General features: G+C 47.7%; 18 non-coding genes across 18 annotated transcripts; all 18 read left to right on the top strand.

Moving 5' to 3' along the window:
* Window positions 1–365: 365 nt before the first annotated feature.
* Window positions 366–485, top strand: trnal-uaa (transfer RNA leucine (anticodon UAA)). The gene is made up of 2 exons: window positions 366–403; window positions 440–485. It is a non-coding gene; the product is annotated as a tRNA-Leu (tRNA).
* Window positions 486–1,206: 721 nt separating this feature from the next.
* trnal-caa (transfer RNA leucine (anticodon CAA)) lies at window positions 1,207–1,326 on the top strand. Its single transcript has 2 exons — window positions 1,207–1,244; window positions 1,281–1,326. It is a non-coding gene; the product is annotated as a tRNA-Leu (tRNA).
* A 1,818-nt stretch (window positions 1,327–3,144) lies between these two features.
* Window positions 3,145–3,264, top strand: trnal-uaa (transfer RNA leucine (anticodon UAA)). Its single transcript has 2 exons — window positions 3,145–3,182; window positions 3,219–3,264. It is a non-coding gene; the product is annotated as a tRNA-Leu (tRNA).
* A 723-nt stretch (window positions 3,265–3,987) lies between these two features.
* Window positions 3,988–4,107, top strand: trnal-caa (transfer RNA leucine (anticodon CAA)). The gene is made up of 2 exons: window positions 3,988–4,025; window positions 4,062–4,107. It is a non-coding gene; the product is annotated as a tRNA-Leu (tRNA).
* Window positions 4,108–5,925: 1,818 nt separating this feature from the next.
* On the top strand, window positions 5,926–6,045 carry trnal-uaa (transfer RNA leucine (anticodon UAA)). The gene is made up of 2 exons: window positions 5,926–5,963; window positions 6,000–6,045. It is a non-coding gene; the product is annotated as a tRNA-Leu (tRNA).
* Window positions 6,046–6,768: 723 nt separating this feature from the next.
* Window positions 6,769–6,888, top strand: trnal-caa (transfer RNA leucine (anticodon CAA)). Its single transcript has 2 exons — window positions 6,769–6,806; window positions 6,843–6,888. It is a non-coding gene; the product is annotated as a tRNA-Leu (tRNA).
* A 1,820-nt stretch (window positions 6,889–8,708) lies between these two features.
* Window positions 8,709–8,828, top strand: trnal-uaa (transfer RNA leucine (anticodon UAA)). Its single transcript has 2 exons — window positions 8,709–8,746; window positions 8,783–8,828. It is a non-coding gene; the product is annotated as a tRNA-Leu (tRNA).
* Window positions 8,829–9,549: 721 nt separating this feature from the next.
* On the top strand, window positions 9,550–9,669 carry trnal-caa (transfer RNA leucine (anticodon CAA)). Its single transcript has 2 exons — window positions 9,550–9,587; window positions 9,624–9,669. It is a non-coding gene; the product is annotated as a tRNA-Leu (tRNA).
* A 1,818-nt stretch (window positions 9,670–11,487) lies between these two features.
* trnal-uaa (transfer RNA leucine (anticodon UAA)) lies at window positions 11,488–11,607 on the top strand. Its single transcript has 2 exons — window positions 11,488–11,525; window positions 11,562–11,607. It is a non-coding gene; the product is annotated as a tRNA-Leu (tRNA).
* Window positions 11,608–12,330: 723 nt separating this feature from the next.
* On the top strand, window positions 12,331–12,450 carry trnal-caa (transfer RNA leucine (anticodon CAA)). Its single transcript has 2 exons — window positions 12,331–12,368; window positions 12,405–12,450. It is a non-coding gene; the product is annotated as a tRNA-Leu (tRNA).
* Window positions 12,451–14,268: 1,818 nt separating this feature from the next.
* trnal-uaa (transfer RNA leucine (anticodon UAA)) lies at window positions 14,269–14,388 on the top strand. The gene is made up of 2 exons: window positions 14,269–14,306; window positions 14,343–14,388. It is a non-coding gene; the product is annotated as a tRNA-Leu (tRNA).
* Window positions 14,389–15,111: 723 nt separating this feature from the next.
* Window positions 15,112–15,231, top strand: trnal-caa (transfer RNA leucine (anticodon CAA)). Its single transcript has 2 exons — window positions 15,112–15,149; window positions 15,186–15,231. It is a non-coding gene; the product is annotated as a tRNA-Leu (tRNA).
* Window positions 15,232–17,049: 1,818 nt separating this feature from the next.
* trnal-uaa (transfer RNA leucine (anticodon UAA)) lies at window positions 17,050–17,169 on the top strand. The gene is made up of 2 exons: window positions 17,050–17,087; window positions 17,124–17,169. It is a non-coding gene; the product is annotated as a tRNA-Leu (tRNA).
* Window positions 17,170–17,892: 723 nt separating this feature from the next.
* On the top strand, window positions 17,893–18,012 carry trnal-caa (transfer RNA leucine (anticodon CAA)). The gene is made up of 2 exons: window positions 17,893–17,930; window positions 17,967–18,012. It is a non-coding gene; the product is annotated as a tRNA-Leu (tRNA).
* Window positions 18,013–19,836: 1,824 nt separating this feature from the next.
* On the top strand, window positions 19,837–19,956 carry trnal-caa (transfer RNA leucine (anticodon CAA)). Its single transcript has 2 exons — window positions 19,837–19,874; window positions 19,911–19,956. It is a non-coding gene; the product is annotated as a tRNA-Leu (tRNA).
* Window positions 19,957–21,776: 1,820 nt separating this feature from the next.
* On the top strand, window positions 21,777–21,896 carry trnal-uaa (transfer RNA leucine (anticodon UAA)). The gene is made up of 2 exons: window positions 21,777–21,814; window positions 21,851–21,896. It is a non-coding gene; the product is annotated as a tRNA-Leu (tRNA).
* Window positions 21,897–22,619: 723 nt separating this feature from the next.
* Window positions 22,620–22,739, top strand: trnal-caa (transfer RNA leucine (anticodon CAA)). The gene is made up of 2 exons: window positions 22,620–22,657; window positions 22,694–22,739. It is a non-coding gene; the product is annotated as a tRNA-Leu (tRNA).
* A 1,820-nt stretch (window positions 22,740–24,559) lies between these two features.
* trnal-caa (transfer RNA leucine (anticodon CAA)) lies at window positions 24,560–24,679 on the top strand. The gene is made up of 2 exons: window positions 24,560–24,597; window positions 24,634–24,679. It is a non-coding gene; the product is annotated as a tRNA-Leu (tRNA).
* Window positions 24,680–24,999: the final 320 nt, after the last annotated feature.

Raw genomic sequence — 24,999 nt, 5'->3', positions numbered from 1 at the left:
GTGTGTGTGAGAGAGTGACAGTGTGTGTGTGATAGTGAGTGTGTGAGAGAGTATGTGCATGTGAGAGAGAGAGTGTGTGTGAGAGAGACAGAAAGAGGGAGAATATGTGTGTGTGAGAGGGAGAGAGTGTGTTTGTGTGTGGGTGTGAGAGACAGATAGAGTGTGTGTGTGCATGTGCATGTGAGAGAGTGAGTGTGTGTGTGTGTGTGTGTGTGCGAGAGTGAGACTGTGTATGAGGGATTGTTGCTGAGTGTGAATGCAAGGGAGCTGCAGAAATGCGGAATTGCATTTTGTGTCTGCACAAGAGCAAGGTGACTAATTGTACAGAGTGAGAAAGACATCTGGAAGGGCATCTGCAGCAGCTTGTCAGGATGGCCGAGTGGTCTAAGGCGCCAGACTTAAGGAATGTTAGTCCTTGCTCTGCATCTGGGCTTGTGAATTCTGGTCCCTTTCTAGGGGCGTGGGTTCAAATCCCACTCCTGACATTCTCCCCTTTTCCCCAAACAAACCTTCCCACACCCACACACTGCCCCCAAATTTCACAGCTTCTTGGAGAGGAGTCACTCCCCCTTCACAAAGATGGAAGAATCCAACCCCTCGGTTTAAAAGATAAGGCTGAGGCATTTGCAACAATTTTGTGTGAGCGTGTGAGAGAGGGAGCGTTTATGTGAGTGAGTGTGTTTGTGACAGAGAGAGGGCTAATTTTTATGTGTGTGAGAGAGTGTGCTTGTGTGTGAGAGAGAGAGTGTGTGCATGTGAGAGAGTGTGTGTGTGTGTGAGAGAGTGTTTGTGTGTTTGTGTGTGAGAGAGAGAGGAAGAATTTGTTAGTGTGTGTGAGAAAGAGCGTGTGTGTGAGAGAGAGTGTGTGTGTAAGAGAGAGTGTGTGTTTGTGTGAGAGAGTGTGTGTGTGAGAGTGTGGGTTTGTGTGAGAGAGAGAGTGTGTGTGAGAGAGTGTGTGAGAGGGTCTGTGTGAGAGAGTGTGTGTGTGTGTGTGAGAGGGAGTGTGTGTGTGTGTGTGTTAGAGGGTGTGTGAGAGAGAGAGAGTGTGTGTGTGTGAGAGAGAGTGGGTGTCTATGAGGGATTGTTGCTGAGTGTGAATGCAAGGGAGCTGCAGAAATGCGGAATTGCATTTTGTGTCTGCACAAGAGCAAGGTGACTAATTGTACAGAGTGAGAAAGACATCTGGAAGAGCATCTGCAGCAGCTTGTCAGGATGGCCGAGTGGTCTAAGGCGCCAGACTCAAGGAGTGTTAGTCCTTGCTCTGCATCTGGGCTTGTGAATTCTGGTCCCTTCCTAGGGGCGTGGGTTCAAATCCCACTCCTGACATTCTCCACTTTTCCTCAAACAAACCTTCCCACACCCACACAATGCCCCCAAATTTCATAGCTTCTTGGAGAGGAGTCACTCCCCCTTCACAAAGATGGAAGAATCCAACCCCTCGGTTTAAAAGATAAGGCTGAGGCATTTGCAGCAATATTGTGTGAGAGAGGGAGCGTTTATGTGAGTGAGTGTGTTTGTGACAGAGAGAGGGTGAATTTTTATGTGTGTGAGAGAGTGTGCTTGTGTGTGAGAGAGAGAGTGTGTGTGTGAGAGGGAGGGAGAGTGTGTGTGTGTGAGAGAGAGTATTATGTGTGTGAGAGAGTGTGTGTGTGAGTTTGTGTGTGAGAGAATGTGTGTATATGGGAGAGATAGAGTGTGTTTGTGAGAGTGTGTGTGTGTGTGTGTGAGAGAGATAAAGTGTATGTGTGAGTGTGAGAGAGAGTGTGTGTGTGAGAGAGAGAGATAGGGTGTGTATATGTGTGTGAGAGAGAGTGAATTTGTATGTGTCTGTGCGAGAGAGACAGAGAGAGCATGAGTCTGTGTGTGAGAGAGAGTGTGTGTCTGTGTGTCTGTGTATGACAGTGTGTGTGAGAGAGAATGTGTGTGAGAGAGAATGTGTGTGAGAGAGAGTGTGTCTGTGAGAGAGAGTGCGTGTGTGTGTGTATGTGAGAGAGAGTGTGTTTGTGTGTGGGTGTGAGAGACAGATAGAGAGTGTGTGAGTGTGTGTGCATGTGAGAGAGAGTGTATATGTGTGTGAGAGAGATTGTGTGTGCATGTGAGTGTTTGGGTGTGTGTGTGAGAGAGAGAGTGCGTGTGTGTGAGAGAGAGTGTGTGTTTGTGAGAGAGAGTGTGTATGTCTACATGTGTTTGTGTGTGAGAGAGAGTGTGTCTGTGAGAGAGTGTATATGTGTGGATAGAGAGAGAGAGCATGTGTGTGTGAGAGAGAGTGTGTGTTTGTGAGAGAGAGTATGTGTGTGAGAGAGAGTGCATGTGTGTGAGAGAGAGGGTGTGTGTGTGTGTGAGAGAGAGAGAGAGTGTGCGTGTGTGTGAGAAAGAGTGTGTGTGAGGGAGAGAGAGTGTATGTGTGCATGTGAGAGAGTGTGTGTGTTTGTGTGAGAGAGAGAGGAAGAATTTGTTAGTGTGTGTGAGAGAGAGTGTGTGTGTGAGAGAGAGTGTGTGTTTGTGTGAGAGAGTGTGTGTGTGAGAGTGTGGGTTTGTGTGAGAGAGAGTGTGTGTGTGTGTGTGAGACAGAAAGAGTGTGTGTGTGAGAGAGAGAGAAAGCGCGTGTGTGAGAGAGAGAGTGTGTGTGTATGTGTGAGAGAGAGAAAGAGAGAATTTTTGTGTGTGTGCGTGAGAGAGTGTGTTTTTGTGTGAGTGTGTTTGTGTGTGTGTGAGACAGAAAGAGTATGTGTGTGTGAGAGAGAGTGAGAGAGCGTGAGTGTGTCATGTGAGAGAGTGAGTGTGTGTGAGAGAGTGACAGTGTGTGTGTGATAGTGAGTGTGTGAGAGAGTATGTGCATGTGAGAGAGAGAGTGTGTGTGAGAGAGACAGAAAGAGGGAGAATATGTGTGTGTGAGAGGGAGAGAGTGTGTTTGTGTGTGGGTGTGAGAGACAGATAGAGTGTGTGTGTGCATGTGCATGTGAGAGAGTGAGTGTGTGTGTGTGTGTGTGTGTGCGAGAGTGAGACTGTGTATGAGGGATTGTTGCTGAGTGTGAATGCAAGGGAGCTGCAGAAATGCGGAATTGCATTTTGTGTCTGCACAAGAGCAAGGTGACTAATTGTACAGAGTGAGAAAGACATCTGGAAGGGCATCTGCAGCAGCTTGTCAGGATGGCCGAGTGGTCTAAGGCGCCAGACTTAAGGAATGTTAGTCCTTGCTCTGCATCTGGGCTTGTGAATTCTGGTCCCTTTCTAGGGGCGTGGGTTCAAATCCCACTCCTGACATTCTCCCCTTTTCCCCAAACAAACCTTCCCACACCCACACACTGCCACCAAATTTCGCAGCTTCTTGGAGAGGAGTCACTCCCCCTTCACAAAGATGGAAGAATCCAACCCCTCGGTTTCAAAGATAAGGCTGAGGCATTTGCAACAATTTTGTGTGAGCGTGTGAGAGAGGGAGCGTTTATGTGAGTGAGTGTGTTTGTGACAGAGAGAGGGCTAATTTTTATGTGTGTGAGAGAGTGTGCTTGTGTGTGAGAGAGAGAGTGTGTGCATGTGAGAGAGTGTGTGTGTGTGTGAGAGAGTGTTTGTGTGTTTGTGTGTGAGAGAGAGAGGAAGAATTTGTTAGTGTGTGTGAGAAAGAGCGTGTGTGTGAGAGAGAGTGTGTGTGTAAGAGAGAGTGTGTGTTTGTGTGAGAGAGTGTGTGTGTGAGAGTGTGGGTTTGTGTGAGAGAGAGAGTGTGTGTGAGAGAGTGTGTGAGAGGGTCTGTGTGAGAGAGTGTGTGTGTGTGTGTGAGAGGGAGTGTGTGTGTGTGTGTGTGTTAGAGGGTGTGTGAGAGAGAGAGAGTGTGTGTGTGTGAGAGAGAGTGGGTGTCTATGAGGGATTGTTGCTGAGTGTGAATGCAAGGGAGCTGCAGAAATGCGGAATTGCATTTTGTGTCTGCACAAGAGCAAGGTGACTAATTGTACAGAGTGAGAAAGACATCTGGAAGAGCATCTGCAGCAGCTTGTCAGGATGGCCGAGTGGTCTAAGGCGCCAGACTCAAGGAGTGTTAGTCCTTGCTCTGCATCTGGGCTTGTGAATTCTGGTCCCTTCCTAGGGGCGTGGGTTCAAATCCCACTCCTGACATTCTCCACTTTTCCTCAAACAAACCTTCCCACACCCACACAATGCCCCCAAATTTCATAGCTTCTTGGAGAGGAGTCACTCCCCCTTCACAAAGATGGAAGAATCCAACCCCTCGGTTTAAAAGATAAGGCTGAGGCATTTGCAGCAATATTGTGTGAGAGAGGGAGCGTTTATGTGAGTGAGTGTGTTTGTGACAGAGAGAGGGTGAATTTTTATGTGTGTGAGAGAGTGTGCTTGTGTGTGAGAGAGAGAGTGTGTGTGTGAGAGGGAGGGAGAGTGTGTGTGTGTGAGAGAGAGTATTATGTGTGTGAGAGAGTGTGTGTGTGAGTTTGTGTGTGAGAGAATGTGTGTATATGGGAGAGATAGAGTGTGTTTGTGAGAGTGTGTGTGTGTGTGTGTGAGAGAGATAAAGTGTATGTGTGAGTGTGAGAGAGAGTGTGTGTGTGAGAGAGAGAGATAGGGTGTGTATATGTGTGTGAGAGAGAGTGAATTTGTATGTGTCTGTGCGAGAGAGACAGAGAGAGCATGAGTCTGTGTGTGAGAGAGAGTGTGTGTCTGTGTGTCTGTGTATGACAGTGTGTGTGAGAGAGAATGTGTGTGAGAGAGAATGTGTGTGAGAGAGAGTGTGTCTGTGAGAGAGAGTGCGTGTGTGTGTGTATGTGAGAGAGAGTGTGTTTGTGTGTGGGTGTGAGAGACAGATAGAGAGTGTGTGAGTGTGTGTGCATGTGAGAGAGAGTGTATATGTGTGTGAGAGAGATTGTGTGTGCATGTGAGTGTTTGGGTGTGTGTGTGAGAGAGAGAGTGCGTGTGTGTGAGAGAGAGTGTGTGTTTGTGAGAGAGAGTGTGTATGTCTACATGTGTTTGTGTGTGAGAGAGAGTGTGTCTGTGAGAGAGTGTATATGTGTGGATAGAGAGAGAGAGCATGTGTGTGTGAGAGAGAGTGTGTGTTTGTGAGAGAGAGTATGTGTGTGAGAGAGAGTGCATGTGTGTGAGAGAGAGGGTGTGTGTGTGTGTGAGAGAGAGAGAGAGTGTGCGTGTGTGTGAGAAAGAGTGTGTGTGAGGGAGAGAGAGTGTATGTGTGCATGTGAGAGAGTGTGTGTGTTTGTGTGAGAGAGAGAGGAAGAATTTGTTAGTGTGTGTGAGAGAGAGTGTGTGTGTGAGAGAGAGTGTGTGTTTGTGTGAGAGAGTGTGTGTGTGAGAGTGTGGGTTTGTGTGAGAGAGAGTGTGTGTGTGTGTGTGAGACAGAAAGAGTGTGTGTGTGAGAGAGAGAGAAAGCGCGTGTGTGAGAGAGAGAGTGTGTGTGTATGTGTGAGAGAGAGAAAGAGAGAATTTTTGTGTGTGTGCGTGAGAGAGTGTGTTTTTGTGTGAGTGTGTTTGTGTGTGTGTGAGACAGAAAGAGTATGTGTGTGTGAGAGAGAGTGAGAGAGCGTGAGTGTGTCATGTGAGAGAGTGAGTGTGTGTGAGAGAGTGACAGTGTGTGTGTGATAGTGAGTGTGTGAGAGAGTATGTGCATGTGAGAGAGAGAGTGTGTGTGAGAGAGACAGAAAGAGGGAGAATATGTGTGTGTGAGAGGGAGAGAGTGTGTTTGTGTGTGGGTGTGAGAGACAGATAGAGTGTGTGTGTGCATGTGCATGTGAGAGAGTGAGTGTGTGTGTGTGTGTGTGTGTGCGAGAGTGAGACTGTGTATGAGGGATTGTTGCTGAGTGTGAATGCAAGGGAGCTGCAGAAATGCGGAATTGCATTTTGTGTCTGCACAAGAGCAAGGTGACTAATTGTACAGAGTGAGAAAGACATCTGGAAGGGCATCTGCAGCAGCTTGTCAGGATGGCCGAGTGGTCTAAGGCGCCAGACTTAAGGAATGTTAGTCCTTGCTCTGCATCTGGGCTTGTGAATTCTGGTCCCTTTCTAGGGGCGTGGGTTCAAATCCCACTCCTGACATTCTCCCCTTTTCCCCAAACAAACCTTCCCACACCCACACACTGCCACCAAATTTCGCAGCTTCTTGGAGAGGAGTCACTCCCCCTTCACAAAGATGGAAGAATCCAACCCCTCGGTTTCAAAGATAAGGCTGAGGCATTTGCAACAATTTTGTGTGAGCGTGTGAGAGAGGGAGCGTTTATGTGAGTGAGTGTGTTTGTGACAGAGAGAGGGCTAATTTTTATGTGTGTGAGAGAGTGTGCTTGTGTGTGAGAGAGAGAGTGTGTGCATGTGAGAGAGTGTGTGTGTGTGTGAGAGAGTGTTTGTGTGTTTGTGTGTGAGAGAGAGAGGAAGAATTTGTTAGTGTGTGTGAGAAAGAGCGTGTGTGTGAGAGAGAGTGTGTGTGTAAGAGAGAGTGTGTGTTTGTGTGAGAGAGTGTGTGTGTGAGAGTGTGGGTTTGTGTGAGAGAGAGAGTGTGTGTGAGAGAGTGTGTGAGAGGGTCTGTGTGAGAGAGTGTGTGTGTGTGTGTGAGAGGGAGTGTGTGTGTGTGTGTGTGTTAGAGGGTGTGTGAGAGAGAGAGAGTGTGTGTGTGTGAGAGAGAGTGGGTGTCTATGAGGGATTGTTGCTGAGTGTGAATGCAAGGGAGCTGCAGAAATGCGGAATTGCATTTTGTGTCTGCACAAGAGCAAGGTGACTAATTGTACAGAGTGAGAAAGACATCTGGAAGAGCATCTGCAGCAGCTTGTCAGGATGGCCGAGTGGTCTAAGGCGCCAGACTCAAGGAGTGTTAGTCCTTGCTCTGCATCTGGGCTTGTGAATTCTGGTCCCTTCCTAGGGGCGTGGGTTCAAATCCCACTCCTGACATTCTCCACTTTTCCTCAAACAAACCTTCCCACACCCACACAATGCCCCCAAATTTCATAGCTTCTTGGAGAGGAGTCACTCCCCCTTCACAAAGATGGAAGAATCCAACCCCTCGGTTTAAAAGATAAGGCTGAGGCATTTGCAGCAATATTGTGTGAGAGAGGGAGCGTTTATGTGAGTGAGTGTGTTTGTGACAGAGAGAGGGTGAATTTTTATGTGTGTGAGAGAGTGTGCTTGTGTGTGAGAGAGAGAGTGTGTGTGTGAGAGGGAGGGAGAGTGTGTGTGTGTGAGAGAGAGTATTATGTGTGTGAGAGAGTGTGTGTGTGAGTTTGTGTGTGAGAGAATGTGTGTATATGGGAGAGATAGAGTGTGTTTGTGAGAGTGTGTGTGTGTGTGTGTGAGAGAGATAAAGTGTATGTGTGAGTGTGAGAGAGAGTGTGTGTGTGAGAGAGAGAGATAGGGTGTGTATATGTGTGTGAGAGAGAGTGAATTTGTATGTGTCTGTGCGAGAGAGACAGAGAGAGCATGAGTCTGTGTGTGAGAGAGAGTGTGTGTCTGTGTGTCTGTGTATGACAGTGTGTGTGAGAGAGAATGTGTGTGAGAGAGAATGTGTGTGAGAGAGAGTGTGTCTGTGAGAGAGAGTGCGTGTGTGTGTGTATGTGAGAGAGAGTGTGTTTGTGTGTGGGTGTGAGAGACAGATAGAGAGTGTGTGAGTGTGTGTGCATGTGAGAGAGAGTGTATATGTGTGTGAGAGAGATTGTGTGTGCATGTGAGTGTTTGGGTGTGTGTGTGAGAGAGAGAGTGCGTGTGTGTGAGAGAGAGTGTGTGTTTGTGAGAGAGAGTGTGTATGTCTACATGTGTTTGTGTGTGAGAGAGAGTGTGTCTGTGAGAGAGTGTATATGTGTGGATAGAGAGAGAGAGCATGTGTGTGTGAGAGAGAGTGTGTGTTTGTGAGAGAGAGTATGTGTGTGAGAGAGAGTGCATGTGTGTGAGAGAGAGGGTGTGTGTGTGTGTGAGAGAGAGAGAGAGTGTGCGTGTGTGTGAGAAAGAGTGTGTGTGAGGGAGAGAGAGTGTATGTGTGCATGTGAGAGAGTGTGTGTGTTTGTGTGAGAGAGAGAGGAAGAATTTGTTAGTGTGTGTGAGAGAGAGTGTGTGTGTGAGAGAGAGTGTGTGTTTGTGTGAGAGAGTGTGTGTGTGAGAGTGTGGGTTTGTGTGAGAGAGAGTGTGTGTGTGTGTGTGTGAGACAGAAAGAGTGTGTGTGTGAGAGAGAGAGAAAGCGCGTGTGTGAGAGAGAGAGTGTGTGTGTATGTGTGAGAGAGAGAAAGAGAGAATTTTTGTGTGTGTGCGTGAGAGAGTGTGTTTTTGTGTGAGTGTGTTTGTGTGTGTGTGAGACAGAAAGAGTATGTGTGTGTGAGAGAGAGTGAGAGAGCGTGAGTGTGTCATGTGAGAGAGTGAGTGTGTGTGAGAGAGTGACAGTGTGTGTGTGATAGTGAGTGTGTGAGAGAGTATGTGCATGTGAGAGAGAGAGTGTGTGTGAGAGAGACAGAAAGAGGGAGAATATGTGTGTGTGAGAGGGAGAGAGTGTGTTTGTGTGTGGGTGTGAGAGACAGATAGAGTGTGTGTGTGCATGTGCATGTGAGAGAGTGAGTGTGTGTGTGTGTGTGTGTGTGCGAGAGTGAGACTGTGTATGAGGGATTGTTGCTGAGTGTGAATGCAAGGGAGCTGCAGAAATGCGGAATTGCATTTTGTGTCTGCACAAGAGCAAGGTGACTAATTGTACAGAGTGAGAAAGACATCTGGAAGGGCATCTGCAGCAGCTTGTCAGGATGGCCGAGTGGTCTAAGGCGCCAGACTTAAGGAATGTTAGTCCTTGCTCTGCATCTGGGCTTGTGAATTCTGGTCCCTTTCTAGGGGCGTGGGTTCAAATCCCACTCCTGACATTCTCCCCTTTTCCCCAAACAAACCTTCCCACACCCACACACTGCCACCAAATTTCGCAGCTTCTTGGAGAGGAGTCACTCCCCCTTCACAAAGATGGAAGAATCCAACCCCTCGGTTTCAAAGATAAGGCTGAGGCATTTGCAACAATTTTGTGTGAGCGTGTGAGAGAGGGAGCGTTTATGTGAGTGAGTGTGTTTGTGACAGAGAGAGGGCTAATTTTTATGTGTGTGAGAGAGTGTGCTTGTGTGTGAGAGAGAGAGTGTGTGCATGTGAGAGAGTGTGTGTGTGTGTGAGAGAGTGTTTGTGTGTTTGTGTGTGAGAGAGAGAGGAAGAATTTGTTAGTGTGTGTGAGAAAGAGCGTGTGTGTGAGAGAGTGTGTGTGTAAGAGAGAGTGTGTGTTTGTGTGAGAGAGTGTGTGTGTGAGAGTGTGGGTTTGTGTGAGAGAGAGAGTGTGTGTGAGAGAGTGTGTGAGAGGGTCTGTGTGAGAGAGTGTGTGTGTGTGTGTGAGAGGGAGTGTGTGTGTGTGTGTGTGTTAGAGGGTGTGTGAGAGAGAGAGAGTGTGTGTGTGTGAGAGAGAGTGGGTGTCTATGAGGGATTGTTGCTGAGTGTGAATGCAAGGGAGCTGCAGAAATGCGGAATTGCATTTTGTGTCTGCACAAGAGCAAGGTGACTAATTGTACAGAGTGAGAAAGACATCTGGAAGAGCATCTGCAGCAGCTTGTCAGGATGGCCGAGTGGTCTAAGGCGCCAGACTCAAGGAGTGTTAGTCCTTGCTCTGCATCTGGGCTTGTGAATTCTGGTCCCTTCCTAGGGGCGTGGGTTCAAATCCCACTCCTGACATTCTCCACTTTTCCTCAAACAAACCTTCCCACACCCACACAATGCCCCCAAATTTCATAGCTTCTTGGAGAGGAGTCACTCCCCCTTCACAAAGATGGAAGAATCCAACCCCTCGGTTTAAAAGATAAGGCTGAGGCATTTGCAGCAATATTGTGTGAGAGAGGGAGCGTTTATGTGAGTGAGTGTGTTTGTGACAGAGAGAGGGTGAATTTTTATGTGTGTGAGAGAGTGTGCTTGTGTGTGAGAGAGAGAGTGTGTGTGTGAGAGGGAGGGAGAGTGTGTGTGTGTGAGAGAGAGTATTATGTGTGTGAGAGAGTGTGTGTGTGAGTTTGTGTGTGAGAGAATGTGTGTATATGGGAGAGATAGAGTGTGTTTGTGAGAGTGTGTGTGTGTGTGTGTGAGAGAGATAAAGTGTATGTGTGAGTGTGAGAGAGAGTGTGTGTGTGAGAGAGAGAGATAGGGTGTGTATATGTGTGTGAGAGAGAGTGAATTTGTATGTGTCTGTGCGAGAGAGACAGAGAGAGCATGAGTCTGTGTGTGAGAGAGAGTGTGTGTCTGTGTGTCTGTGTATGACAGTGTGTGTGAGAGAGAATGTGTGTGAGAGAGAATGTGTGTGAGAGAGAGTGTGTCTGTGAGAGAGAGTGCGTGTGTGTGTGTATGTGAGAGAGAGTGTGTTTGTGTGTGGGTGTGAGAGACAGATAGAGAGTGTGTGAGTGTGTGTGCATGTGAGAGAGAGTGTATATGTGTGTGAGAGAGATTGTGTGTGCATGTGAGTGTTTGGGTGTGTGTGTGAGAGAGAGAGTGCGTGTGTGTGAGAGAGAGTGTGTGTTTGTGAGAGAGAGTGTGTATGTCTACATGTGTTTGTGTGTGAGAGAGAGTGTGTCTGTGAGAGAGTGTATATGTGTGGATAGAGAGAGAGAGCATGTGTGTGTGAGAGAGAGTGTGTGTTTGTGAGAGAGAGAGAGTATGTGTGTGAGAGAGAGTGCATGTGTGTGAGAGAGAGGGTGTGTGTGTGTGTGAGAGAGAGAGAGAGTGTGCGTGTGTGTGAGAAAGAGTGTGTGTGAGGGAGAGAGAGTGTATGTGTGCATGTGAGAGAGTGTGTGTGTTTGTGTGAGAGAGAGAGGAAGAATTTGTTAGTGTGTGTGAGAGAGAGTGTGTGTGTGAGAGAGAGTGTGTGTTTGTGTGAGAGAGTGTGTGTGTGAGAGTGTGGGTTTGTGTGAGAGAGAGTGTGTGTGTGTGTGTGAGACAGAAAGAGTGTGTGTGTGAGAGAGAGAGAAAGCGCGTGTGTGAGAGAGAGAGTGTGTGTGTATGTGTGAGAGAGAGAAAGAGAGAATTTTTGTGTGTGTGCGTGAGAGAGTGTGTTTTTGTGTGAGTGTGTTTGTGTGTGTGTGAGACAGAAAGAGTATGTGTGTGTGAGAGAGAGTGAGAGAGCGTGAGTGTGTCATGTGAGAGAGTGAGTGTGTGTGAGAGAGTGACAGTGTGTGTGTGATAGTGAGTGTGTGAGAGAGTATGTGCATGTGAGAGAGAGAGTGTGTGTGAGAGAGACAGAAAGAGGGAGAATATGTGTGTGTGAGAGGGAGAGAGTGTGTTTGTGTGTGGGTGTGAGAGACAGATAGAGTGTGTGTGTGCATGTGCATGTGAGAGAGTGAGTGTGTGTTTGTGTGTGTGCGAGAGTGAGACTGTGTATGAGGGATTGTTGCTGAGTGTGAATGCAAGGGAGCTGCAGAAATGCGGAATTGCATTTTGTGTCTGCACAAGAGCAAGGTGACTAATTGTACAGAGTGAGAAAGACATCTGGAAGGGCATCTGCAGCAGCTTGTCAGGATGGCCGAGTGGTCTAAGGCGCCAGACTTAAGGAATGTTAGTCCTTGCTCTGCATCTGGGCTTGTGAATTCTGGTCCCTTTCCAGGGGCGTGGGTTCAAATCCCACTCCTGACATTCTCCCCTTTTCCCCAAACAAACCTTCCCACACCCACACACTGCCCCCAAATTTCACAGCTTCTTGGAGAGGAGTCACTCCCCCTTCACAAAGATGGAAGAATCCAACCCCTCGGTTTCAAAGATAAGGCTGAGGCATTTGCAACAATTTTGTGTGAGCGTGTGAGAGAGGGAGCGTTTATGTGAGTGAGTGTGTTTGTGACAGAGAGAGGGCTAATTTTTATGTGTGTGAGAGAGTGTGCTTGTGTGTGAGAGAGAGAGTGTGTGCATGTGAGAGAGTGTGTGTGTGTGTGAGAGAGTGTTTGTGTGTTTGTGTGTGAGAGAGAGAGGAAGAATTTGTTAGTGTGTGTGAGAAAGAGCGTGTGTGTGAGAGAGAGTGTGTGTGTAAGAGAGAGTGTGTGTTTGTGTGAGAGAGTGTGTGTGTGAGAGTGTGGGTTTGTGTGAGAGAGAGAGTGTGTGTGAGAGAGTGTGTGAGAGGGTCTGTGTGAGAGAGTGTGTGTGTGTGTGTGAGAGGGAGTGTGTGTGTGTGTGTGTGTTAGAGGGTGTGTGAGAGAGAGAGAGTGTGTGTGTGTGAGAGAGAGTGGGTGTCTATGAGGGATTGTTGCTGAGTGTGAATGCAAGGGAGCTGCAGAAATGCGGAATTGCATTTTGTGTCTGCACAAGAGCAAGGTGACTAATTGTACAGAGTGAGAAAGACATCTGGAAGAGCATCTGCAGCAGCTTGTCAGGATGGCCGAGTGGTCTAAGGCGCCAGACTCAAGGAGTGTTAGTCCTTGCTCTGCATCTGGGCTTGTGAATTCTGGTCCCTTCCTAGGGGCGTGGGTTCAAATCCCACTCCTGACATTCTCCACTTTTCCTCAAACAAACCTTCCCACACCCACACAATGCCCCCAAATTTCATAGCTTCTTGGAGAGGAGTCACTCCCCCTTCACAAAGATGGAAGAATCCAACCCCTCGGTTTAAAAGATAAGGCTGAGGCATTTGCAGCAATATTGTGTGAGAGAGGGAGCGTTTATGTGAGTGAGTGTGTTTGTGACAGAGAGAGGGTGAATTTTTATGTGTGTGAGAGAGTGTGCTTGTGTGTGAGAGAGAGAGTGTGTGTGTGAGAGGGAGGGAGAGTGTGTGTGTGTGAGAGAGAGTATTATGTGTGTGAGAGAGTGTGTGTGTGAGTTTGTGTGTGAGAGAATGTGTGTATATGGGAGAGATAGAGTGTGTTTGTGAGAGTGTGTGTGTGTGTGTGTGAGAGAGATAAAGTGTATGTGTGAGTGTGAGAGAGAGTGTGTGTGTGAGAGAGAGAGATAGGGTGTGTATATGTGTGTGAGAGAGAGTGAATTTGTATGTGTCTGTGCGAGAGAGACAGAGAGAGCATGAGTCTGTGTGTGAGAGAGAGTGTGTGTCTGTGTGTCTGTGTATGACAGTGTGTGTGAGAGAGAATGTGTGTGAGAGAGAATGTGTGTGAGAGAGAGTGTGTCTGTGAGAGAGAGTGCGTGTGTGTGTGTATGTGAGAGAGAGTGTGTTTGTGTGTGGGTGTGAGAGACAGATAGAGAGTGTGTGAGTGTGTGTGCATGTGAGAGAGAGTGTATATGTGTGTGAGAGAGATTGTGTGTGCATGTGAGTGTTTGGGTGTGTGTGTGAGAGAGAGAGTGCGTGTGTGTGAGAGAGAGTGTGTGTTTGTGAGAGAGAGTGTGTATGTCTACATGTGTTTGTGTGTGAGAGAGAGTGTGTCTGTGAGAGAGTGTATATGTGTGGATAGAGAGAGAGAGCATGTGTGTGTGAGAGAGAGTGTGTGTTTGTGAGAGAGAGAGAGTATGTGTGTGAGAGAGAGTGCATGTGTGTGAGAGAGAGGGTGTGTGTGTGTGTGAGAGAGAGAGAGAGTGTGCGTGTGTGTGAGAAAGAGTGTGTGTGAGGGAGAGAGAGTGTATGTGTGCATGTGAGAGAGTGTGTGTGTTTGTGTGAGAGAGAGAGGAAGAATTTGTTAGTGTGTGTGAGAGAGAGTGTGTGTGTGAGAGAGAGTGTGTGTTTGTGTGAGAGAGTGTGTGTGTGAGAGTGTGGGTTTGTGTGAGAGAGAGTGTGTGTGTGTGTGTGAGACAGAAAGAGTGTGTGTGTGAGAGAGAGAGAAAGCGCGTGTGTGAGAGAGAGAGTGTGTGTGTATGTGTGAGAGAGAGAAAGAGAGAATTTTTGTGTGTGTGCGTGAGAGAGTGTGTTTTTGTGTGAGTGTGTTTGTGTGTGTGTGAGACAGAAAGAGTATGTGTGTGTGAGAGAGAGTGAGAGAGCGTGAGTGTGTCATGTGAGAGAGTGAGTGTGTGTGAGAGAGTGACAGTGTGTGTGTGATAGTGAGTGTGTGAGAGAGTATGTGCATGTGAGAGAGAGAGTGTGTGTGAGAGAGACAGAAAGAGGGAGAATATGTGTGTGTGAGAGGGAGAGAGTGTGTTTGTGTGTGGGTGTGAGAGACAGATAGAGTGTGTGTGTGCATGTGCATGTGAGAGAGTGAGTGTGTGTTTGTGTGTGTGCGAGAGTGAGACTGTGTATGAGGGATTGTTGCTGAGTGTGAATGCAAGGGAGCTGCAGAAATGCGGAATTGCATTTTGTGTCTGCACAAGAGCAAGGTGACTAATTGTACAGAGTGAGAAAGACATCTGGAAGGGCATCTGCAGCAGCTTGTCAGGATGGCCGAGTGGTCTAAGGCGCCAGACTTAAGGAATGTTAGTCCTTGCTCTGCATCTGGGCTTGTGAATTCTGGTCCCTTTCCAGGGGCGTGGGTTCAAATCCCACTCCTGACATTCTCCCCTTTTCCCCAAACAAACCTTCCCACACCCACACACTGCCCCCAAATTTCACAGCTTCTTGGAGAGGAGTCACTCCCCCTTCACAAAGATGGAAGAATCCAACCCCTCGGTTTCAAAGATAAGGCTGAGGCATTTGCAACAATTTTGTGTGAGCGTGTGAGAGAGGGAGCGTTTATGTGAGTGAGTGTGTTTGTGACAGAGAGAGGGCTAATTTTTATGTGTGTGAGAGAGTGTGCTTGTGTGTGAGAGAGAGAGTGTGTGCATGTGAGAGAGTGTGTGTGTGTGTGAGAGAGTGTTTGTGTGTTTGTGTGTGAGAGAGAGAGGAAGAATTTGTTAGTGTGTGTGAGAAAGAGCGTGTGTGTGAGAGAGAGTGTGTGTGTAAGAGAGAGTGTGTGTTTGTGTGAGAGAGTGTGTGTGTGAGAGTGTGGGTTTGTGTGAGAGAGAGAGTGTGTGTGAGAGAGTGTGTGAGAGGGTCTGTGTGAGAGAGTGTGTGTGTGTGTGTGAGAGGGAGTGTGTGTGTGTGTGTGTGTTAGAGGGTGTGTGAGAGAGAGAGAGTGTGTGTGTGTGAGAGAGAGTGGGTGTCTATGAGGGATTGTTGCTGAGTGTGAATGCAAGGGAGCTGCAGAAATGCGGAATTGCATTTTGTGTCTGCACAAGAGCAAGGTGACTAATTGTACAGAGTGAGAAAGACATCTGGAAGAGCATCTGCAGCAGCTTGTCAGGATGGCCGAGTGGTCTAAGGCGCCAGACTCAAGGAGTGTTAGTCCTTGCTCTGCATCTGGGCTTGTGAATTCTGGTCCCTTCCTAGGGGCGTGGGTTCAAATCCCACTCCTGACATTCTCCACTTTTCCTCAAACAAACCTTCCCACACCCACACAATGCCCCCAAATTTCATAGCTTCTTGGAGAGGAGTCACTCCCCCTTCACAAAGATGGAAGAATCCAACCCCTCGGTTTAAAAGATAAGGCTGAGGCATTTGCAGCAATATTGTGTGAGAGAGGGAGCGTTTATGTGAGTGAGTGTGTTTGTGACAGAGAGAGGGTGAATTTTTATGTGTGTGAGAGAGTGTGCTTGTGTGTGAGAGAGAGAGTGTGTGTGTGAGAGGGAGGGAGAGTGTGTGTGTGTGAGAGAGAGTATTATGTGTGTGAGAGAGTGTGTGTGTGAGTTTGTGTGTGAGAGAATGTGTGTATATGGGAGAGATAGAGTGTGTTTGTGAGAGTGTGTGTGTGTGTGTGTGAGAGAGATAAAGTGTATGTGTGAGTGTGAGAGAGAGTGTGTGTGTGAGAGAGAGAGATAGGGTGTGTATATGTGTGTGAGAGAGAGTGAATTTGTATGTGTATGTGCGAGAGAGACAGAGAGAGCATGAGTCTGTGTGTGAGAGAGAGTGTGTGTCTGTGTGTCTGTGTATGACAGTGTGTGTGAGAGAGAATGTGTGTGAGAGAGAATGTGTGTGAGAGAGAGTGTGTCTGTGAGAGAGAGTGCGTGTGTGTGTGTATGTGAGAGAGAGTGTGTTTGTGTGTGGGTGTGAGAGACAGATAGAGAGTGTGTGAGTGTGTGTGCATGTGAGAGAGAGTGTATATGTGTGTGAGAGAGATTGTGTGTGCATGTGAGTGTTTGGGTGTGTGTGTGAGAGAGAGAGTGCGTGTGTGTGAGAGAGAATGTGTGTTTGTGAGAGAGAGTGTGTATGTCTACATGTGTTTGTGTGTGAGAGAGAGTGTGTCTGTGAGAGAGTGTATATGTGTGGATAGAGAGAGAGAGCATGTGTGTGTGAGAGAGAGTGTGTGTTTGTGAGAGAGAGTATGTGTGTGAGAGAGAGTGCATGTGTGTGAGAGAGAGGGTGTGTGTGTGTGTGAGAGAGAGAGAGAGTGTGCGTGTGTGTGAGAAAGAGTGTGTGTGAGGGAGAGAGAGTGTATGTGTGCATGTGAGAGAGTGTGTGTGTTTGTGTGAGAGAGAGAGGAAGAATTTGTTAGTGTGTGTGAGAGAGAGTGTGTGTGTGAGAGAGAGTGTGTGTTTGTGTGAGAGAGTGTGTGTGTGAGAGTGTGGGTTTGTGTGAGAGAGAGTGTGTGTGTGTGTGTGAGACAGAAAGAGTGTGTGTGTGAGAGAGAGAGAAAGCGCGTGTGTGAGAGAGAGAGTGTGTGTGTATGTGTGAGAGAGAGAAAGAGAGAATTTTTGTGTGTGTGCGTGAGAGAGTGTGTTTTTGTGTGAGTGTGTTTGTGTGTGTGTGAGACAGAAAGAGTATGTGTGTGTGAGAGAGAGTGAGAGAGCGTGAGTGTGTCATGTGAGAGAGTGAGTGTGTGTGAGAGAGTGACAGTGTGTGTGTGATAGTGAGTGTGTGAGAGAGTATGTGCATGTGAGAGAGAGAGTGTGTGTGAGAGAGACAGAAAGAGGGAGAATATGTGTGTGTGAGAGGGAGAGAGTGTGTTTGTGTGTGGGTGTGAGAGACAGATAGAGTGTGTGTGTGCATGTGCATGTGAGAGAGTGAGTGTGTGTGTGTGTGTGTGTGTGCGAGAGTGAGACTGTGTATGAGGGATTGTTGCTGAGTGTGAATGCAAGGGAGCTGCAGAAATGCGGAATTGCATTTTGTGTCTGCACAAGAGCAAGGTGACTAATTGTACAGAGTGAGAAAGACATCTGGAAGGGCATCTGCAGCAGCTTGTCAGGATGGCCGAGTGGTCTAAGGCGCCAGACTTAAGGAATGTTAGTCCTTGCTCTGCGTCTGGGCTTGTGAATTCTGGTCCCTTTCTAGGGGCGTGGGTTCAAATCCCACTCCTGACATTCTCCCCTTTTCCCCAAACAAACCTTCCCACACCCACACACTGCCACCAAATTTCGCAGCTTCTTGGAGAGGAGTCACTCCCCCTTCACAAAGATGGAAGAATCCAACCCCTCGGTTTCAAAGATAAGGCTGAGGCATTTGCAACAATTTTGTGTGAGCGTGTGAGAGAGGGAGCGTTTATGTGAGTGAGTGTGTTTGTGACAGAGAGAGGGCTAATTTTTATGTGTGTGAGAGAGTGTGCTTGTGTGTGAGAGAGAGAGTGTGTGCATGTGAGAGAGTGTGTGTGTGTGTGAGAGAGTGTTTGTGTGTTTGTGTGTGAGAGAGAGAGGAAGAATTTGTTAGTGTGTGTGAGAAAGAGCGTGTGTGTGAGAGAGAGTGTGTGTGTAAGAGAGAGTGTGTGTTTGTGTGAGAGAGTGTGTGTGTGAGAGTGTGGGTTTGTGTGAGAGAGAGAGTGTGTGTGAGAGAGTGTGTGAGAGGGTCTGTGTGAGAGAGTGTGTGTGTGTGTGTGAGAGGGAGTGTGTGTGTGTGTGTGTGTTAGAGGGTGTGTGAGAGAGAGAGAGTGTGTGTGTGTGAGAGAGAGTGGGTGTCTATGAGGGATTGTTGCTGAGTGTGAATGCAAGGGAGCTGCAGAAATGCGGAATTGCATTTTGTGTCTGCACAAGAGCAAGGTGACTAATTGTACAGAGTGAGAAAGACATCTGGAAGAGCATCTGCAGCAGCTTGTCAGGATGGCCGAGTGGTCTAAGGCGCCAGACTCAAGGAGTGTTAGTCCTTGCTCTGCATCTGGGCTTGTGAATTCTGGTCCCTTCCTAGGGGCGTGGGTTCAAATCCCACTCCTGACATTCTCCACTTTTCCTCAAACAAACCTTCCCACACCCACACAATGCCCCCAAATTTCATAGCTTCTTGGAGAGGAGTCACTCCCCCTTCACAAAGATGGAAGAATCCAACCCCTCGGTTTAAAAGATAAGGCTGAGGCATTTGCAGCAATATTGTGTGAGAGAGGGAGCGTTTATGTGAGTGAGTGTGTTTGTGACAGAGAGAGGGTGAATTTTTATGTGTGTGAGAGAGTGTGCTTGTGTGTGAGAGAGAGAGTGTGTGTGTGAGAGGGAGGGAGAGTGTGTGTGTGTGAGAGAGAGTATTATGTGTGTGAGAGAGTGTGTGTGTGAGTTTGTGTGTGAGAGAATGTGTGTATATGGGAGAGATAGAGTGTGTTTGTGAGAGTGTGTGTGTGTGTGTGAGAGAGATAAAGTGTATGTGTGAGTGTGAGAGAGAGTGTGTGTGTGAGAGAGAGAGAGATAGGGTGTGTATATGTGTGTGAGAGAGAGTGAATTTGTATGTGTCTGTGCGAGAGAGACAGAGAGAGCATGAGTCTGTGTGTGAGAGAGAGTGTGTGTCTGTGTGTCTGTGTATGACAGTGTGTGTGAGAGAGAATGTGTGTGAGAGAGAATGTGTGTGAGAGAGAGTGTGTCTGTGAGAGAGAGTGCGTGTGTGTGTGTATGTGAGAGAGAGTGTGTTTGTGTGTGGGTGTGAGAGACAGATAGAGAGTGTGTGAGTGTGTGTGCATGTGAGAGAGAGTGTATATGTGTGTGAGAGAGATTGTGTGTGCATGTGAGTGTTTGGGTGTGTGTGTGAGAGAGAGAGTGCGTGTGTGTGAGAGAGAGTGTGTGTTTGTGAGAGAGAGTGTGTATGTCTACATGTGTTTGTGTGTGAGAGAGAGAGTGTGTCTGTGAGAGAGTGTATATGTGTGGATAGAGAGAGAGAGCATGTGTGTGTGAGAGAGAGTGTGTGTTTGTGAGAGAGAGAGAGTATGTGTGTGAGAGAGAGTGCATGTGTGTGAGAGAGAGGGTGTGTGTGTGTGTGAGAGAGAGAGAGAGAGTGCGTGTGTGTGAGAAAGAGTGTGTGTGAGGGAGAGAGAGTGTATGTGTGCATGTGAGAGAGTGTGTGTGTTTGTGTGAGAGAGAGAGGAAGAATTTGTTAGTGTGTGTGAGAGAGAGTGTGTGTGTGAGAGAGAGTGTGTGTTTGTGTGAGAGAGTGTGTGTGTGAGAGTGTGGGTTTGTGTGAGAGAGAGTGTGTGTGTGTGTGTGTGAGACAGAAAGAGTGTGTGTGTGAGAGAGAGAGAAAGCGCGTGTGTGAGAGAGAGAGTGTGTGTGTATGTGTGAGAGAGAGAAAGAGAGAATTTTTGTGTGTGTGCGTGAGAGAGTGTGTTTTTGTGTGAGTGTGTTTGTGTGTGTGTGAGACAGAAAGAGTATGTGTGTGTGAGAGAGAGTGAGAGAGCGTGAGTGTGTCATGTGAGAGAGTGAGTGTGTGTGAGAGAGTGACAGTGTGTGTGTGATAGTGAGTGTGTGAGAGAGTATGTGCATGTGAGAGAGAGAGTGTGTGTGAGAGAGACAGAAAGAGGGAGAATATGTGTGTGTGAGAGGGAGAGAGTGTGTTTGTGTGTGGGTGTGAGAGACAGATAGAGTGTGTGTGTGCATGTGCATGTGAGAGAGTGAGTGTGTGTGTGTGTGTGTGTGCGAGAGTGAGACTGTGTATGAGGGATTGTTGCTGAGTGTGAATGCAAGGGAGCTGCAGAAATGCGGAATTGCATTTTGTGTCTGCACAAGAGCAAGGTGACTAATTGTACAGAGTGAGAAAGACATCTGGAAGGGCATCTGCAGCAGCTTGTCAGGATGGCCGAGTGGTCTAAGGCGCCAGACTCAAGGAGTGTTAGTCCTTGCTCTGCATCTGGGCTTGTGAATTCTGGTCCCTTCCTAGGGGCGTGGGTTCAAATCCCACTCCTGACATTCTCCACTTTTCCTCAAACAAACCTTCCCACACCCACACAATGCCCCCAAATTTCATAGCTTCTTGGAGAGGAGTCACTCCCCCTTCACAAAGATGGAAGAATCCAACCCCTCGGTTTAAAAGATAAGGCTGAGGCATTTGCAGCAATATTGTGTGAGAGAGGGAGCGTTTATGTGAGTGAGTGTGTTTGTGACAGAGAGAGGGTGAATTTTTATGTGTGTGAGAGAGTGTGCTTGTGTGTGAGAGAGAGTGTGTGTGTGTGAGAGGGAGGGAGAGTGTGTGTGTGTGAGAGAGAGTATTATGTGTGTGAGAGAGTGTGTGTGTGAGTTTGTGTGTGAGAGAATGTGTGTATATGGGAGAGATAGAGTGTGTTTGTGAGAGTGTGTGTGTGTGTGTGTGAGAGAGATAAAGTGTATGTGTGAGTGTGAGAGAGAGTGTGTGTGTGAGAGAGAGAGATAGGGTGTGTATATGTGTGTGAGAGAGAGTGAATTTGTATGTGTCTGTGCGAGAGAGACAGAGAGAGCATGAGTCTGTGTGTGAGAGAGAGTGTGTGTCTGTGTGTCTGTGTATGACAGTGTGTGTGAGAGAGAATGTGTGTGAGAGAGAATGTGTGTGAGAGAGAGTGTGTCTGTGAGAGAGAGTGCGTGTGTGTGTGTATGTGAGAGAGAGTGTGTTTGTGTGTGGGTGTGAGAGACAGATAGAGAGTGTGTGAGTGTGTGTGCATGTGAGAGAGAGTGTATATGTGTGTGAGAGAGATTGTGTGTGCATGTGAGTGTTTGGGTGTGTGTGTGAGAGAGAGAGTGCGTGTGTGTGAGAGAGAGTGTGTGTTTGTGAGAGAGAGTGTGTATGTCTACATGTGTTTGTGTGTGAGAGAGAGAGTGTGTCTGTGAGAGAGTGTATATGTGTGGATAGAGAGAGAGAGCATGTGTGTGTGAGAGAGAGTGTGTGTTTGTGAGAGAGAGAGAGTATGTGTGTGAGAGAGAGTGCATGTGTGTGAGAGAGAGGGTGTGTGTGTGTGTGAGAGAGAGAGAGAGAGTGCGTGTGTGTGAGAAAGAGTGTGTGTGAGGGAGAGAGAGTGTATGTGTGCATGTGAGAGAGTGTGTGTGTTTGTGTGAGAGAGAGAGGAAGAATTTGTTAGTGTGTGTGAGAGAGAGTGTGTGTGTGAGAGAGAGTGTGTGTTTGTGTGAGAGAGTGTGTGTGTGAGAGTGTGGGTTTGTGTGAGAGAGTGTGTGTGTGTGTGTGTGAGACAGAAAGAGTGTGTGTGTGAGAGAGAGAGAAAGCACGTGTGTGAGAGAGAGAGTGTGTGTGTATGTGTGAGAGAGAGAAAGAGAGAATTTTTGTGTGTGTGCGTGAGAGAGTGTGTTTTTGTGTGAGTGTGTTTGTGTGTGTGTGAGACAGAAAGAGTATGTGTGTGTGAGAGAGAGTGAGAGAGCGTGAGTGTGTCATGTGAGAGAGTGAGTGTGTGTGAGAGAGTGACAGTGTGTGTGTGATAGTGAGTGTGTGAGAGAGTATGTGCATGTGAGAGAGAGAGTGTGTGTGAGAGAGACAGAAAGAGGGAGAATATGTGTGTGTGAGAGGGAGAGAGTGTGTTTGTGTGTGGGTGTGAGAGACAGATAGAGTGTGTGTGTGCATGTGCATGTGAGAGAGTGAGTGTGTGTTTGTGTGTGTGCGAGAGTGAGACTGTGTATGAGGGATTGTTGCTGAGTGTGAATGCAAGGGAGCTGCAGAAATGCGGAATTGCATTTTGTGTCTGCACAAGAGCAAGGTGACTAATTGTACAGAGTGAGAAAGACATCTGGAAGGGCATCTGCAGCAGCTTGTCAGGATGGCCGAGTGGTCTAAGGCGCCAGACTTAAGGAATGTTAGTCCTTGCTCTGCATCTGGGCTTGTGAATTCTGGTCCCTTTCCAGGGGCGTGGGTTCAAATCCCACTCCTGACATTCTCCCCTTTTCCCCAAACAAACCTTCCCACACCCACACACTGCCCCCAAATTTCACAGCTTCTTGGAGAGGAGTCACTCCCCCTTCACAAAGATGGAAGAATCCAACCCCTCGGTTTCAAAGATAAGGCTGAGGCATTTGCAACAATTTTGTGTGAGCGTGTGAGAGAGGGAGCGTTTATGTGAGTGAGTGTGTTTGTGACAGAGAGAGGGCTAATTTTTATGTGTGTGAGAGAGTGTGCTTGTGTGTGAGAGAGAGAGTGTGTGCATGTGAGAGAGTGTGTGTGTGTGTGAGAGAGTGTTTGTGTGTTTGTGTGTGAGAGAGAGAGGAAGAATTTGTTAGTGTGTGTGAGAAAGAGCGTGTGTGTGAGAGAGAGTGTGTGTGTAAGAGAGAGTGTGTGTTTGTGTGAGAGAGTGTGTGTGTGAGAGTGTGGGTTTGTGTGAGAGAGAGAGTGTGTGTGAGAGAGTGTGTGAGAGGGTCTGTGTGAGAGAGTGTGTGTGTGTGTGTGAGAGGGAGTGTGTGTGTGTGTGTGTGTTAGAGGGTGTGTGAGAGAGAGAGAGTGTGTGTGTGTGAGAGAGAGTGGGTGTCTATGAGGGATTGTTGCTGAGTGTGAATGCAAGGGAGCTGCAGAAATGCGGAATTGCATTTTGTGTCTGCACAAGAGCAAGGTGACTAATTGTACAGAGTGAGAAAGACATCTGGAAGAGCATCTGCAGCAGCTTGTCAGGATGGCCGAGTGGTCTAAGGCGCCAGACTCAAGGAGTGTTAGTCCTTGCTCTGCATCTGGGCTTGTGAATTCTGGTCCCTTCCTAGGGGCGTGGGTTCAAATCCCACTCCTGACATTCTCCACTTTTCCTCAAACAAACCTTCCCACACCCACACAATGCCCCCAAATTTCATAGCTTCTTGGAGAGGAGTCACTCCCCCTTCACAAAGATGGAAGAATCCAACCCCTCGGTTTAAAAGATAAGGCTGAGGCATTTGCAGCAATATTGTGTGAGAGAGGGAGCGTTTATGTGAGTGAGTGTGTTTGTGACAGAGAGAGGGTGAATTTTTATGTGTGTGAGAGAGTGTGCTTGTGTGTGAGAGAGAGAGTGTGTGTGTGAGAGGGAGGGAGAGTGTGTGTGTGTGAGAGAGAGTATTATGTGTGTGAGAGAGTGTGTGTGTGAGTTTGTGTGTGAGAGAATGTGTGTATATGGGAGAGATAGAGTGTGTTTGTGAGAGTGTGTGTGTGTGTGTGTGAGAGAGATAAAGTGTATGTGTGAGTGTGAGAGAGAGTGTGTGTGTGAGAGAGAGAGATAGGGTGTGTATATGTGTGTGAGAGAGAGTGAATTTGTATGTGTCTGTGCGAGAGAGACAGAGAGAGCATGAGTCTGTGTGTGAGAGAGAGTGTGTGTCTGTGTGTCTGTGTATGACAGTGTGTGTGAGAGAGAATGTGTGTGAGAGAGAATGTGTGTGAGAGAGAGTGTGTCTGTGAGAGAGAGTGCGTGTGTGTGTGTATGTGAGAGAGAGTGTGTTTGTGTGTGGGTGTGAGAGACAGATAGAGAGTGTGTGAGTGTGTGTGCATGTGAGAGAGAGTGTATATGTGTGTGAGAGAGATTGTGTGTGCATGTGAGTGTTTGGGTGTGTGTGTGAGAGAGAGAGTGCGTGTGTGTGAGAGAGAGTGTGTGTTTGTGAGAGAGAGTGTGTATGTCTACATGTGTTTGTGTGTGAGAGAGAGTGTGTCTGTGAGAGAGTGTATATGTGTGGATAGAGAGAGAGAGCATGTGTGTGTGAGAGAGAGTGTGTGTTTGTGAGAGAGAGAGAGTATGTGTGTGAGAGAGAGTGCATGTGTGTGAGAGAGAGGGTGTGTGTGTGTGTGAGAGAGAGAGAGAGTGTGCGTGTGTGTGAGAAAGAGTGTGTGTGAGGGAGAGAGAGTGTATGTGTGCATGTGAGAGAGTGTGTGTGTTTGTGTGAGAGAGAGAGGAAGAATTTGTTAGTGTGTGTGAGAGAGAGTGTGTGTGTGAGAGAGAGTGTGTGTTTGTGTGAGAGAGTGTGTGTGTGAGAGTGTGGGTTTGTGTGAGAGAGAGTGTGTGTGTGTGTGTGAGACAGAAAGAGTGTGTGTGTGAGAGAGAGAGAAAGCGCGTGTGTGAGAGAGAGAGTGTGTGTGTATGTGTGAGAGAGAGAAAGAGAGAATTTTTGTGTGTGTGCGTGAGAGAGTGTGTTTTTGTGTGAGTGTGTTTGTGTGTGTGTGAGACAGAAAGAGTATGTGTGTGTGAGAGAGAGTGAGAGAGCGTGAGTGTGTCATGTGAGAGAGTGAGTGTGTGTGAGAGAGTGACAGTGTGTGTGTGATAGTGAGTGTGTGAGAGAGTATGTGCATGTGAGAGAGAGAGTGTGTGTGAGAGAGACAGAAAGAGGGAGAATATGTGTGTGTGAGAGGGAGAGAGTGTGTTTGTGTGTGGGTGTGAGAGACAGATAGAGTGTGTGTGTGCATGTGCATGTGAGAGAGTGAGTGTGTGTGTGTGTGTGTGTGCGAGAGTGAGACTGTGTATGAGGGATTGTTGCTGAGTGTGAATGCAAGGGAGCTGCAGAAATGCGGAATTGCATTTTGTGTCTGCACAAGAGCAAGGTGACTAATTGTACAGAGTGAGAAAGACATCTGGAAGGGCATCTGCAGCAGCTTGTCAGGATGGCCGAGTGGTCTAAGGCGCCAGACTCAAGGAGTGTTAGTCCTTGCTCTGCATCTGGGCTTGTGAATTCTGGTCCCTTTCTAGGGGCGTGGGTTCAAATCCCACTCCTGACATTCTCCCCTTTTCCCCAAACAAACCTTCCCACACCCACACACTGCCACCAAATTTCGCAGCTTCTTGGAGAGGAGTCACTCCCCCTTCACAAAGATGGAAGAATCCAACCCCTCGGTTTCAAAGATAAGGCTGAGGCATTTGCAACAATTTTGTGTGAGCGTGTGAGAGAGGGAGCGTTTATGTGAGTGAGTGTGTTTGTGACAGAGAGAGGGCTAATTTTTATGTGTGTGAGAGAGTGTGCTTGTGTGTGAGAGAGAGAGTGTGTGCATGTGAGAGAGTGTGTGTGTGTGTGAGAGAGTGTTTGTGTGTTTGTGTGTGA

This window comes from Chiloscyllium plagiosum, unplaced genomic scaffold (assembly GCF_037043375.1).
Source record: "Chiloscyllium plagiosum isolate Xiang-an unplaced genomic scaffold, Cpla_swu_hap1 HiC_scaffold_24, whole genome shotgun sequence".
NCBI lineage: Eukaryota > Metazoa > Chordata > Chondrichthyes > Orectolobiformes > Hemiscylliidae > Chiloscyllium > Chiloscyllium plagiosum.
This window is presented reverse-complemented; position numbering and strand designations above follow the sequence as displayed.